At 43.8% G+C, this 11634-nt stretch overlaps 1 long non-coding RNA gene across 1 annotated transcript; it reads right to left on the bottom strand.

Moving 5' to 3' along the window:
* Positions 1-1774: 1774 nt before the first annotated feature.
* LOC309660774 lies at positions 1775-9727 on the bottom strand. The gene is made up of 2 exons (XR_014263590.1): positions 5239-9727; positions 1775-5194 (listed from the first exon to the last, which is right to left on the bottom strand). It is a non-coding gene; the product is annotated as an uncharacterized lncRNA (long non-coding RNA).
* Positions 9728-11634: the final 1907 nt, after the last annotated feature.

Below are 11634 nucleotides of genomic sequence, written 5' to 3'. Positions count from 1 at the left end.
CTCGTGGACCTGGCCCTTTACACCTTCTGTGGGAATTTCCTTGTGCCACGTGCTGCTCCTGAAGACCTGGGAACCCTGCCTTGGGGGACACCCAGGTGGCAGTAGGAGGCACAGGCAGGAGCTCCAGAAAGGATGTACCTGGAGAAGGTGCTGTTGGTGTCAAGCCAAGCCTGAAGTAAACTACATGCCAGATTCTAGCAAAATCCCTGGGTTGAGCACCACTTACCCTTCATGCTTTATTCTCTCTCCATCTTCCACTCTGCCCACCTTTGGCCCTGACACTGACCCTTGACCAAGCACTCCTCTGTCCTGCAAGAGGTATCCTGCCTTTCTTTCATCCTCTAGCCTACATTAAAACTAAGAATATTCTCTTAGTGCTGGCTCCCTCTCTTACTCCCCAGTCATGTCTGACTTAAGATATTAAAACTGTAAATTTGGTGACAGTGTAAATGATTTCAAACTGATTCCTAATTAATTGCTCCCATGCACTAAAGTGAGACTCATACCTTGTTTTCAGATAGCAGCACAGGAAAATGTGACCTGAACCTAGCTCCTCATTATCAAATGTGAACTAGATGGAAATCTTGAGTGCTTTTTTATTTATTCATTAGTTTTTTGTTTTTTTTTTTAAGATTTATTGATTGATTGATTGATTGATTGATTGCTATGTTGGGTCTTCGTTTCTGGGCTAGGGCTTTCTCTAGTTGCGGCGAGCGGGGGCCACTCTTCATCGCGGTGCGCAGGCCTCTCACTATCATGACCTCTCTTGTTGCGGAGCACAGGCTCCAGACGCGCAGGCTCAGTAGTTGTGGCTCACGGGCCTAATTGCTCCGCGGCATGTGGGATCTTCCCAGACCAGGGCGCGAACCCGTGTCCCCTGCATTAGCAGGCAGATTCTCAACCACTGCGCCACAAGGGAAGTCCCAATTCATTAGTTTTTATGGCCACATTTCTCCAATGAATTGCCTCTCTAGGATGGGACAGCAGGGCTAAAGGATTTATAACACGTGCTCAGACCTCGCCCCTCCGTTCACAGTTCTGGTCCTCTAGCTGGATGCTGGGAGCAGTTCCCACTCTCACAGACTCCACACACTTTGGAAATCTGCAGGCTTTTTCATAGTCAGTAACTTGAGTCTGAGTATATTACCTGGCAGAACCTCCCAGAGATGGATCCTGTTTCCCTGTCCTGCACGTAAGCCATCAGGGGCCTAGCAAATGCCTACTGAATGAACAAATGAATGAAACAAATAAATGGAGGATTGAATGAATGGATCAGTGAATGAAAGCATGAATGAATGCATAAGTGAATCAGGAAATGGGGAGACCCACTGAGCCCTTGAGGATTCTCCAGACATCCAGGAGGCATGCCTGTAAGATCAGCCCCTGGGCAGCTGCATCACAATCTTTATAAACACTTCCTTTTTTATTACAAGCACGATTCGCCCTTTAGAAAGACATTTAAGCTTATAATGGGAGATAAGAGCATTGTTCCTTTCATTTTAATGTAAACCAGCCAAGATTTCATGATCAATTTCTATCTCAGACCTTCAAAGACAACCTCACATTTGAAGTCTGGACTGTTTGGGACCAAGGGGTCCAATGAAGATACCAGGTCCTGCAGCAGGAAGTGGACTCCCCTTTGATGGGGTTTATAAGCAAACACTAGATATGGTGAAGATGCTCCTCTCTTCTGATGGGCATGGTTCCTTCCAAGTCTGAGTTTCTCTGTGCTCCATGCAGGTGGAAAATTGTCACCCAGGTCTTTCCCTTTAGCTTTTCCCTTTGGGTGACACTCTGTACCTGGTAAAAAGAAAGCATTCAGTAAACAGTAACTATATGTCATTCATCTGTGAAATGACAGACTGGATTCCCCAGCATAAAAATTCCATAGCACACCTTAATGATACTTATCATAGTTGCACTTATCATGTATATATAGGAGTGTTTGATTAAAGCCTGGTTCCCCAACTAGGAGATTGCTATTTCTCATCTTATTTTAGGAAGAAGTGTCGTGTGGTGGTTAAATGCATGAGCCGTGTTCATAATCTGTCCCTTCTACCTATGCTGTGTGATCTTGGGCAAGTTACTTAACCTCTCTGTGCCTCAATTTCCTCATCTGTAAAAAGGATGATGGTACCTCCTTTATGGAGTTGCTGAGAGTGTTAAGTGAAATAATTCAACAAATGCACTTTGAACAGTGCCAGACACATAGTAAGTAACCAAACTGTTATTATTTTAATGGGAAAACTATAGGGTCACAATTATTTTTCCTCAGAATTTTATAAATATTTTCCATTATATTTGAGTATCATTTGAAGATAAATCAGACAACAATCTGATCCTCTTTTCTCGTTGCTTTTTCTGTCTGATACTTGTAGGATAAGCTCTTAAGTTTTGAATTTCCTTCAGTGTTTCTTCCCAACCCTTGGTGCATATTTTTATTTGAAGATGTGTTTATACTTTTCAACTCAAAGACATTTTCTTCTAGTGTTTCTTTGATCATACTTTCATTTCTATAAAGCGCTCTGCTGCTGGGATTTCCCGTAAATAGATGGTGAATTTCCTGTATCTGGCTCTCTGTGCCTATTTTTGGTTAAATTTCCCTATTCTTTCTAAAGTCCTTTCCTTTTCCTTTAACATTTCTGTTCCTCCTCCTCATAATCTTCATCTGAGTTTTGGAAGAATTTCTCAAGCTGGTTTTCTAATTAAGTCGGTTGGTTTCTGAAGTTTCCATTCAGCTATGCACAGCCTTGATGGGGCAGAAAGAAATGGAAATCATGCCTTTCCTTTTTAAGAACTCTTTATTATTTTCAGATTGATCTTTTTAAATCAACATAACAGCATCTCAGCTCTCACTGAAAATACAAGTATCAATAAAAGGTCTTTTTAAAGTTCCTCCCTTCTTCCTGAAAGTATTTCTTTTGCTGGGTGTTATTTGTGCTGAATGTTCAGATTGGTCCCTCAGTCCCTCTCTTTGAATCACTAAGTCTTTGCACAAAACCAGCAGCTTTTTCACCATTTACCCATACTTGTTTTTTTTGTTTTTGTTTTTAATTTTTATTTATTTATTTATTTATGGCTGTGTTGGGTCTTCGTTTCTGTGCGAGGGCTTTCTCTAGTTGCGGCGAGCGGGGGCCACTCTTCATCGCTGTGCGCGGGCCTCTCACTGTCGCGGCCTCTCTTGTTGTGGAGCACAGGCTCCAGACCCGCAGGCTCAGTAATTGTGGCTCACGGGCCTAGTTGCTCCGCGGCATGTGGGATCTTCCCAGACCAGGGCTGGAACCCGTGTCCCCTGCATTGGCAGGCAGATTCTCAACCACTGTGCCACCAGGGAAGCCCCTACCCATACTTGTTGATGATGTTTATGGCTGGTTTGCTTTGGATAGTCCGTTGGTGATCAGTAAGTCACTATACCTCCTTCCAAAAATGAATGAGCACAATCAACACTAGAGTTTATAAATCAGGATTAGCTTCAGTTACAAGGGACAGAAAATTGAAAATAACAGTGGTTTAAATAAGATACAAGTTTATTTCTCTCTCAGGTGAGGGAAATCCAGAAGTTGTCAGTCTAGGTTTGCTATGGTGTTCTACAGTGTCAGGGGCTCTGGTTCATTCAACCTCGCTGATCTTCCTTTCTCAGCATATGATCTCTATTTCATAGTCCAAAATGGATGCTTTGGGACTTGTCTGGTGGTCCAGTGGTTAAGACTTCACCTTCCAATGCAGGGGGTGTGGGTTCAATCCCTGGTTGGGGAGCTAAGATCCCACATGCCTCATGGCCAAAAAACAAAACATAAAACAGAAGCAATATTGTAACAAATTCAGTAAAGACTTTAAAAATGGCCACATCAAAATGGATGCTTCTCAGGGTATATGCCCAATAGTGGGATTGCTGGGTCATATGGTAGTTCTATGTTTAGTTTTTTAAGGAACCTCCATACTGTTCTCCATAGTGGCTGTATCAATTTACATTCCCACCAACAGTGCAAGAGGGTTCCCTTTTCTCCACACCCTCTCCAGCATGTATTGTTTGTACATTTTTTGATGATGGCCATCTGACTGGTGTGAGGTGATACCTCATTGTAGTTTTGATTTGCATTTCTCTAATGATTAGTGATGTTGAGCATCCTTTCATGTGTTTGTTGGCAATCTGTATATCTTCCTTGGAGAAATGTCTATTTAGGTCTTCTGTCAATTTTTGGATTGGGTTGTTTGTTTTTTTGATATTGAGCTGCATGAGCTGCTTGCATATTTTGGAGATTAATCCTTTGTCAGTTGCTTCGTTTGCAAATATTTTCTTGCACTGTTGGTGGGAATGTAAATTGATACAGCCACTATGGAGAACAGTATGGAAGCTCCTTAAAAAACTAAAAATAGAACTACCATATGATCCAGCAATCTCACTACTGGCCATATACCCTGAAAAAACCATAATTCAGGAAGAGTCATGTACCACAATGTTCATTGCAGCTCTATTTACAATAGCCAGGACATGGAACCAACCTAAGTGTCCATCGACAGATGAATGGATAAAGAAGATGTGGCACATATATATATAAAATGGAATATTACTCAGCCATAAAAAGAAACGAAATTGAGTTATTTGCAGTGAGGTGGATGGACCTAGAGTCTGTCATACAGAGTGAAGTAAGTCAGAAAAAGAAAAACAAATACCGTATGCTAACACATATATATGGAATCTAAAAAAAAAAAAAAAGGTTCTGAAGAACCTAGGGGCAGGACAGGAATAAAGACGCAGATGTAGAGAATGGACTTGAGGACATGGGGAGGGGGAAGGGTAAGCTGGGACGAAGTGAGAGAGTGGCATTGACATATATACACTACCAAATGTAAAATAGATAGCTAGTGGGAAGCAGCCGCATAGCACAGGGAGATCAGCTAGGTGTTTTGTGACCACCTAGAGGGGTGGGATAGGGAGAGTGGGAGAGAGATGCAAGAGGGAGGGTATATGGGGATGTATGTATACGAATAGCTGATTCACTTTGTTATACAGCAGAAACTAACACACCATTGTAAAGCAATTATACTCCGATAAAGATGTTAAAAAAAAATGGATGCTTCAACTCCAGCCATCAAGTCCATAATCCAGCCAGCAGTAGGAAGGTGAGGAAAAATAAAGAACATTTCCTGAAAATGACCCTCACCACTTCTACTCACATTCCAGTGGCCAGAACTCAATCATGTGGCCATACCTAGTTGCAAGGGAGGATAGGAAACGTAATTTTTATTCTAGGTGGCTACTTGACCAGCTAAAATCTCCATTGCTATAAAAGAAGGGGAGAATAGGTAATAGGGTACAAATGGAAGTTTCCTTCTTTCTTTATTATTCTTTTTTTTTTTCTTTTGCAATCGTGGGGTGGCTGCAGGAGGATTGAGCCCTGCTCTTTCTTCTCTTGCCAAAAGATCCTGACATAGAATTGTTCCCTTCTTTAATTCCATCTGAACTAGGAAGAATCAAAGGGCTGAAGCAGAGTGGATTTGCTTCATTCACTCCACCAACCACTGAATAGCAGAGTGAGCCATCAGCACCTGCCTCTGTTGGCACGCTCCTCCTCCATTTTTATTTTTTTTAATTTTTTGCAAAAACTGTCGGATGTTGCAGATAAGTGGCTAAGATCAATTTGTGGTTTTCAGAAATCCTGTAGAATGTCCCTGTTACATTGGTTGGGGCACTTCAGCGGAATGATGAGAAGAAATACATCTGAGAACATGGTTGGCATCTTGGTTCACGAATTTGATCCTATGATTCCACTGCTTACAATCCTGCCCTCTATAAGCTCACAAAAGATGTCTATATCATTAGTCCTTAGGGAGACACAAATTAAAACACCATGAGATACCACTACAAACCTACCAGCATGGCTCAAATTTAAAAGATGTGGAGCTCCTGGTAAGAAAACAAAACGTTACTACTTTGAAAGACAGTTTGCTAGAAATTAAACATACGCTTATCATCTGACCCAACAATTCTGCTTCTAGGTATCTACCCAAGAGAAATGAAAACACGTGTCCACACAAAGATTCGCATGTGAATGTTCATAACAGCTTTGTTTGTAAAACTAGAAACTAGAACACAATCCAAATGTGCATCAACAGACAAATAGATAAAGAAATGGTGGAAACTGATACACCGGACTACCTATTCAGCAATGAAAATGAGCCAAGTACTGAAACATACAACAACATGGATCAAAAACACAGGGCAAAATTCTAAAATAAGCTTAGCAAACCTACAAGGTGACAGAAATTAGATCAGTGGTTGCCTGGGCAGGGGGTGGGAGTGGAGATTGAGTGTAAAAGGCACACGGGAACTTTGGGGAGTGATGAAAACATTCTGTATCTTGATTATGGTGGTGTTTGCTTGAGTGAATACATTTGTTAAAATTCATCAAACTGTACACTTACAATGGGTACGTGGGTACATTTTACTGTGTGTAACGTAACTCAGTAAAGTTGATTTAAACAGAAGAAAAACTTGCCCTGCTTCCTATGTCCTAAAGGATAAAGCTCAAACTTTCTTTAAAAACTCACAAAGTCTTTCATCATCTAGCCCCTGCCTCCTTCTCCAGGCTTCAGAGATCCATGGGATCACTGGGAGAAGTTACTGCTCAAAACTCTAACCAGCTATGTCTTTGATGAAGAGAGTACCGTGGGAGGAGAAATCCATTATTGCTTAATAAATGCAGTGTTCTTGGCAGACACTGTCTTTCAGTTCCTGCGATGTAGAAAAATAATAAAAAGGAGACCTAACTGGCAAGGAGGCTGGGAAGTGCTGAAAGGATGCTCTCTAAGTGCCCCCAGGTTTCACACCTAGACATCAGCCCGTAGCTGTCCAGCGGAGGTTACCCACTGCAGTAATACGCTCCTTTAAAAAGTATTTTTGCCAGGACAGCCCTGTTCTTTTCCTTCTTGAGATCAAATTTTAAATTTAGAAGAGAAAAAACTCCCTCAGACACTTTCAGTCACTCATTCCACACTGCTCATAATTTGTCACCCTGTCTTGAAATCTTCCCTTGCATGGCTTGGCTTTAACGGGTTCAGCATTTAGTGAGCTAGGCAGTGGATTATGTGCGAAATGCATTAACCTCTCACATGATTGTAAAAATCGCCTTAATAAAATAGAGCTAAATCCTACTTAATAGCAATAAAACAGAAGCCACTATGTTCCAGGGTTGCTAATGACCTGTGAGTCATTCCTTTTGATTTTAGAAGGTTGAACATTTGGAATTTGCCCCTTTTTATGAAAACTTTTAAGTGTGGATAACTGCTGGACAATCACACAAGTGAAAATAAGTTTCCAGCACCACAGATAACCAGAGCACCAGGAAGTTTTCATCATCTTCTTAAAGCTCCATCATCCCGAGACAGCCTGAGATGCTGAGGTCACAGATGCAAATGACAAAAAGGAAAGGACTAAGACATAATAATTGCCTAGTGCTTTCTTGCTTACAAAACTCTTTTTTACCTATATCTATTGATTTAATTCATATAACAGACTTGTGATGTAGGTACTATTATCTCCATTTTATAGATGAAGAAATTGAGATTCGGAGAGGTAATGAATTTGTCCAAATTTTCACAGCTGATAAGAGGAAGAACTAGTACTTGGATCCAGGTCCTCTGAATTTAGGTCCCACACCATCCCACAAGGCTGTTTTCATATATATCTTTAACAATAGTCACCTCCTTCTGAAATAGAAGACAAGGATGATGCTTGCTCGATAATAGTTGTGTTTACTGGGTGTTCAAAAATGGCAATGCTTTGGCCTCCTCCCTTTCCCAGCAAAGAGATTTCCCGTGACAGCATCTGTCATCTCTCATCAGGACCATGGTTTTCTGCCAGTCCTTTTCATAGCTATAATAATAGGACCAATTATTATGTAATAAAAATAATAACAACAACAGTAATAATAGTAACTGCCGATCTTACTGAGCACTGCAACTGCTGTCCTTTCGGAGCACACTGTCAGGTACTGCTCAGTGTTTTGCATGTCTTATCTCATTTAATTCTCACCACAATGTGGTATTATTACTACTCCCCATTTTCCAGATGAGGAAACTAGGGATCAGAGAAATTAAGAAAACTGACCAGGGCTTCCCTGGTGGCACAGTGGTTGAGAATCTGCCTGCCAATGCAGGGGACACGGGTTCGAGCCCTGGTCTGAGAAGATCCCACATGCCGCGGAGCAACTAAGCCCGTGAGCCACAACTACTGAGCCTGCGCTTCTGGAGCCTGTGCTCCGCCACAAGAGAGACCGCGACAGTGAGAGGCCCGCACACCGCGATGAAGAGCGGCCCCCGCTCGCCGCAACTAGAGAGGGCCCTAGCACAGAAACGAAGACCCAACACAGCCAAAAATAAATAAATTTAAAAAAAATATGATAAGCCTGTAAAATTAAAAAAAAAAAAAAAAAGAAAACTGACCAGTCATGAAGTCAAGCCATAAGGTAGATTACTTATACAATTGGCCCCAGTTTTCCACCCTTCCCTGTAACAATGTGACTTTGTAGGTTCTCCCATAAAGAAGTCGGGACATTTCTTGAATCCAGTCTCCAACCTGATTTGGTCAAGAGGATGCAGCAAAAGTGATGATGTGACAGTTCAAAGTTTGTGCACTTCTACTCTCGCTCAGAACCCTGCCATCACCATGACGACAAGCCCAGGCTTACCCACGGGTGGATAAGAGACTACATGGAGCCAAGCTGATGTGGCCCAGCTCAGGCCATTCTCAACCAGCCAGCCCCCAGCTGACCCACCAGGTGACCACAGACACGTGAGCAAACACAGCCAAGATCAGCCTAGATCCACAGAACCCTCCACCAACCTATAGACTAATGAGAAATTATAAATTATGTTGTTTTACCCCACTAGATTATGGGGTGGTTCATTACACAGGAATAGCTAACTGATACAAGATGGAAGCAGGATTGAAACCTAGGTCTTATACGTTCTGTAGCTTGGACTCCTTCTTATACTCTGTATGGATAAGTCATGTCTTTCTAAACAATCCCAGCTTGCAGCGTGGGGAGAAATGTCAGTGTCATCCCAGGGGAATAGGATAAAAATATCTGGGGCACTGAGACTTTGGGCCATTGTCTATTTAGGTGGGAAAGTGGAAAGACTCAGATGACCTGAGTTCTGAATACAGCTCTGCCACTAGATCTGCATAACCTTGAACAAGCCACTCATCTCTCTAGGCTTCAGTGATCTTATCCATAAGGTGAAGAGGTCAGGGTGTCTTTGCTCAAAAAACTACTGTTTGCCAACAGCTGCTGTGTTAAGCAATGTGACACATGCCAAGGATACAAACGTAAAAATCCCATCCTCAAGAAGCTCACAGTCTAACGGAGACACAGACATTGCAAACAAAAATTTGCAACGTGTAGGTATTGTGGAAGACAGAACAATGGTCCCACAAAGAGGTCCACATCTTCGTCCCGTGTCTGGGAAGCTGTGAATATGTTACCTTACGTGGCAAAGAGCGCTTTGCGGATATGATTTAGTTAAAGATCTTGAGATGAGGAGATAATCCCAGATTATCCAGGTTATTGTAATCACAATGTGGGTCCTTAGAAGAGGGAGGCAGGAAGGTCAGAGTCAAAGAGAAAGATTTGAAGATGCCACACTGCAGGCTTTGAGGATGAAGAAAGAGGCCATAAGCTGAGAAATACTGGCCCCGCCTTGAAGCTGGAAAAGGCAGGGAAGAGCCTCCAGAGGAGCGCAGCCCTGCCAACACCTTGATTTTAGAGAAATAAAACCCATTTTGGACTTCTGGCCTCCAGAATAGGAAGAGAATACATTTTTATTGTCCCTAAATTTTTATTAAGTCACTAAATTCGTGGTCATTCACTACAGCAGCAATAGGAAACCAACACGGCGCCTGGCTGAGTATCTGGCCCCTATGACATCCCCTGGCACGTAAGAGGTGCTTACAGGTGATTCTCTGGTGATGCTGTCTGTGTCAGGCTCTGGGGAGCATCTCCAGGAGGTCTCTTTGGGGTGCTAGTTCCCATGGCCTCTTGCAGGCAGGCCCGGGGGTAGCATGGGATGCGATGTCTCTGGCTGACCACAAACTCCACCGCCTCTTGGCTTCTGCTTGCCCCTGTCCAGCCACCCGGTTGTTCCAGGCTGAGGCTGAGGGCCAAAGAGAGGACCGTGGCACGGTCCCTGCCCTTCAGAAAGGGAGGCACCTGACAGCACGGAGCATCTGAGCGTGTCCCGTAGCCTGGGGCACTGGGTGGAAATGACTCCACCTTCTCCCTTCTAGGTTCTTGACGAAGATCCACCCAAATACATTTCATACCACCACCCAGTTCACACGAGTGTGTGTGTGTGTGTGTGTGTTTATGTGTGTAGAACTAAAGTCTTTGCAAGGTAGCACTTAATACGTGCGATGCATTCTGATTATGTTTTACTTTACCATGTTTTGCTGTAAAAATGTCGATCCCAACTCATTAAGTGATTTCTCAACCCACTGCTTTTAAAGCATTGCGTCAGCACCCCCTTATTGGTCTCTCTGCCTCTAGACAGCGGTTCTCAGGTAGGTATTACAGTTGCTCAGGATCTTTTAAAAACATGCCAACATCCAGGTCCTTCTTCCAGGGATTCTGCTGTCAGTGGTCCGGGGAGGAGCCCAGGCACCAGTATTTCTGCAGAGCTTCTCAGGTGAGTCACCCACACAAGCAGGGCTGAGAACCATAGCTCTAGAGCCACACCCACCATCGTTTGCACCTGCTGAAAGCCGATTCGGGCCACGACACATACCTGCTCAGACTATTTCACTGCAACACACACACACACACACACTCTTTCGGATAAGATCAGTTCCAGACTCCTTGTCAGAGCCTCCAAGGCCTTTCATGAAGGGGCCCCATCAGACCTTTGCAGCCTTGTCCTCCGGACACCACACCCCACTTCCTCTTGCCCTAAAGCACTCTGATGATTGTTTCCATCTGCTGCTCCTCAACTGGAAAAGCCCTTCCCCGCCCCCTCCTTCAAGCCCCAGCTCGGGTCACAGCCCCCTCTCAGGGGCCTCCTCCCATGTCCCCGTTTCCCTGAGTCCAGTACCAGGATACAGTCCTCACCACCGTGCTCGGGAATCACCTATTTACCTACGTACCTTCTTCACTTGTGCATTAACTATGCTTTCCTATCTTCTGTATTCTTGATGCTCTGGCATCTAGGGCCTCGCTTACCAGGGAGAAACTGCCTCTCCCAGGACTTGCCAGTTCCTAGAGACAGCAAACGACTCCCCTGCAAGTGAGCCTTTCAGATCAAACCAACCAATGCAAACCCACTCCCAACCACCTTCTTTATCGGGCTCTCTTGGGGCTCCTACACTCGGGGCTAGAATCACCCCAGGGCCAGGTACCAGACAACTCAGGACAGCCCCTGCACTCCCGAGCCCACTGATATTATTCAAATTAGCCATTCTGAAGCCTGTTTACTCTGCCTTGCCCGCTCCTCCCCTTCTCCCCTCCAGCCTCCTGAGTGACCCATGCTTCCCCATTTGTCCCTGGGAACTGTGAGTAACACACTATCTTCTCATTGGCAATTGTGTGCTGATCTGCTGGCCTCACTATACCTGAATAACAATGAAGTCTACATTTTATG

Source organism: Balaenoptera physalus (assembly GCF_965194825.1).
Source record: "Balaenoptera physalus genome assembly, chromosome: 1".
NCBI lineage: Eukaryota > Metazoa > Chordata > Mammalia > Artiodactyla > Balaenopteridae > Balaenoptera > Balaenoptera physalus.
The sequence above is the reverse complement of the archived record's forward strand: the minus strand, read 5'-3'. Positions and strand labels throughout refer to the sequence as shown.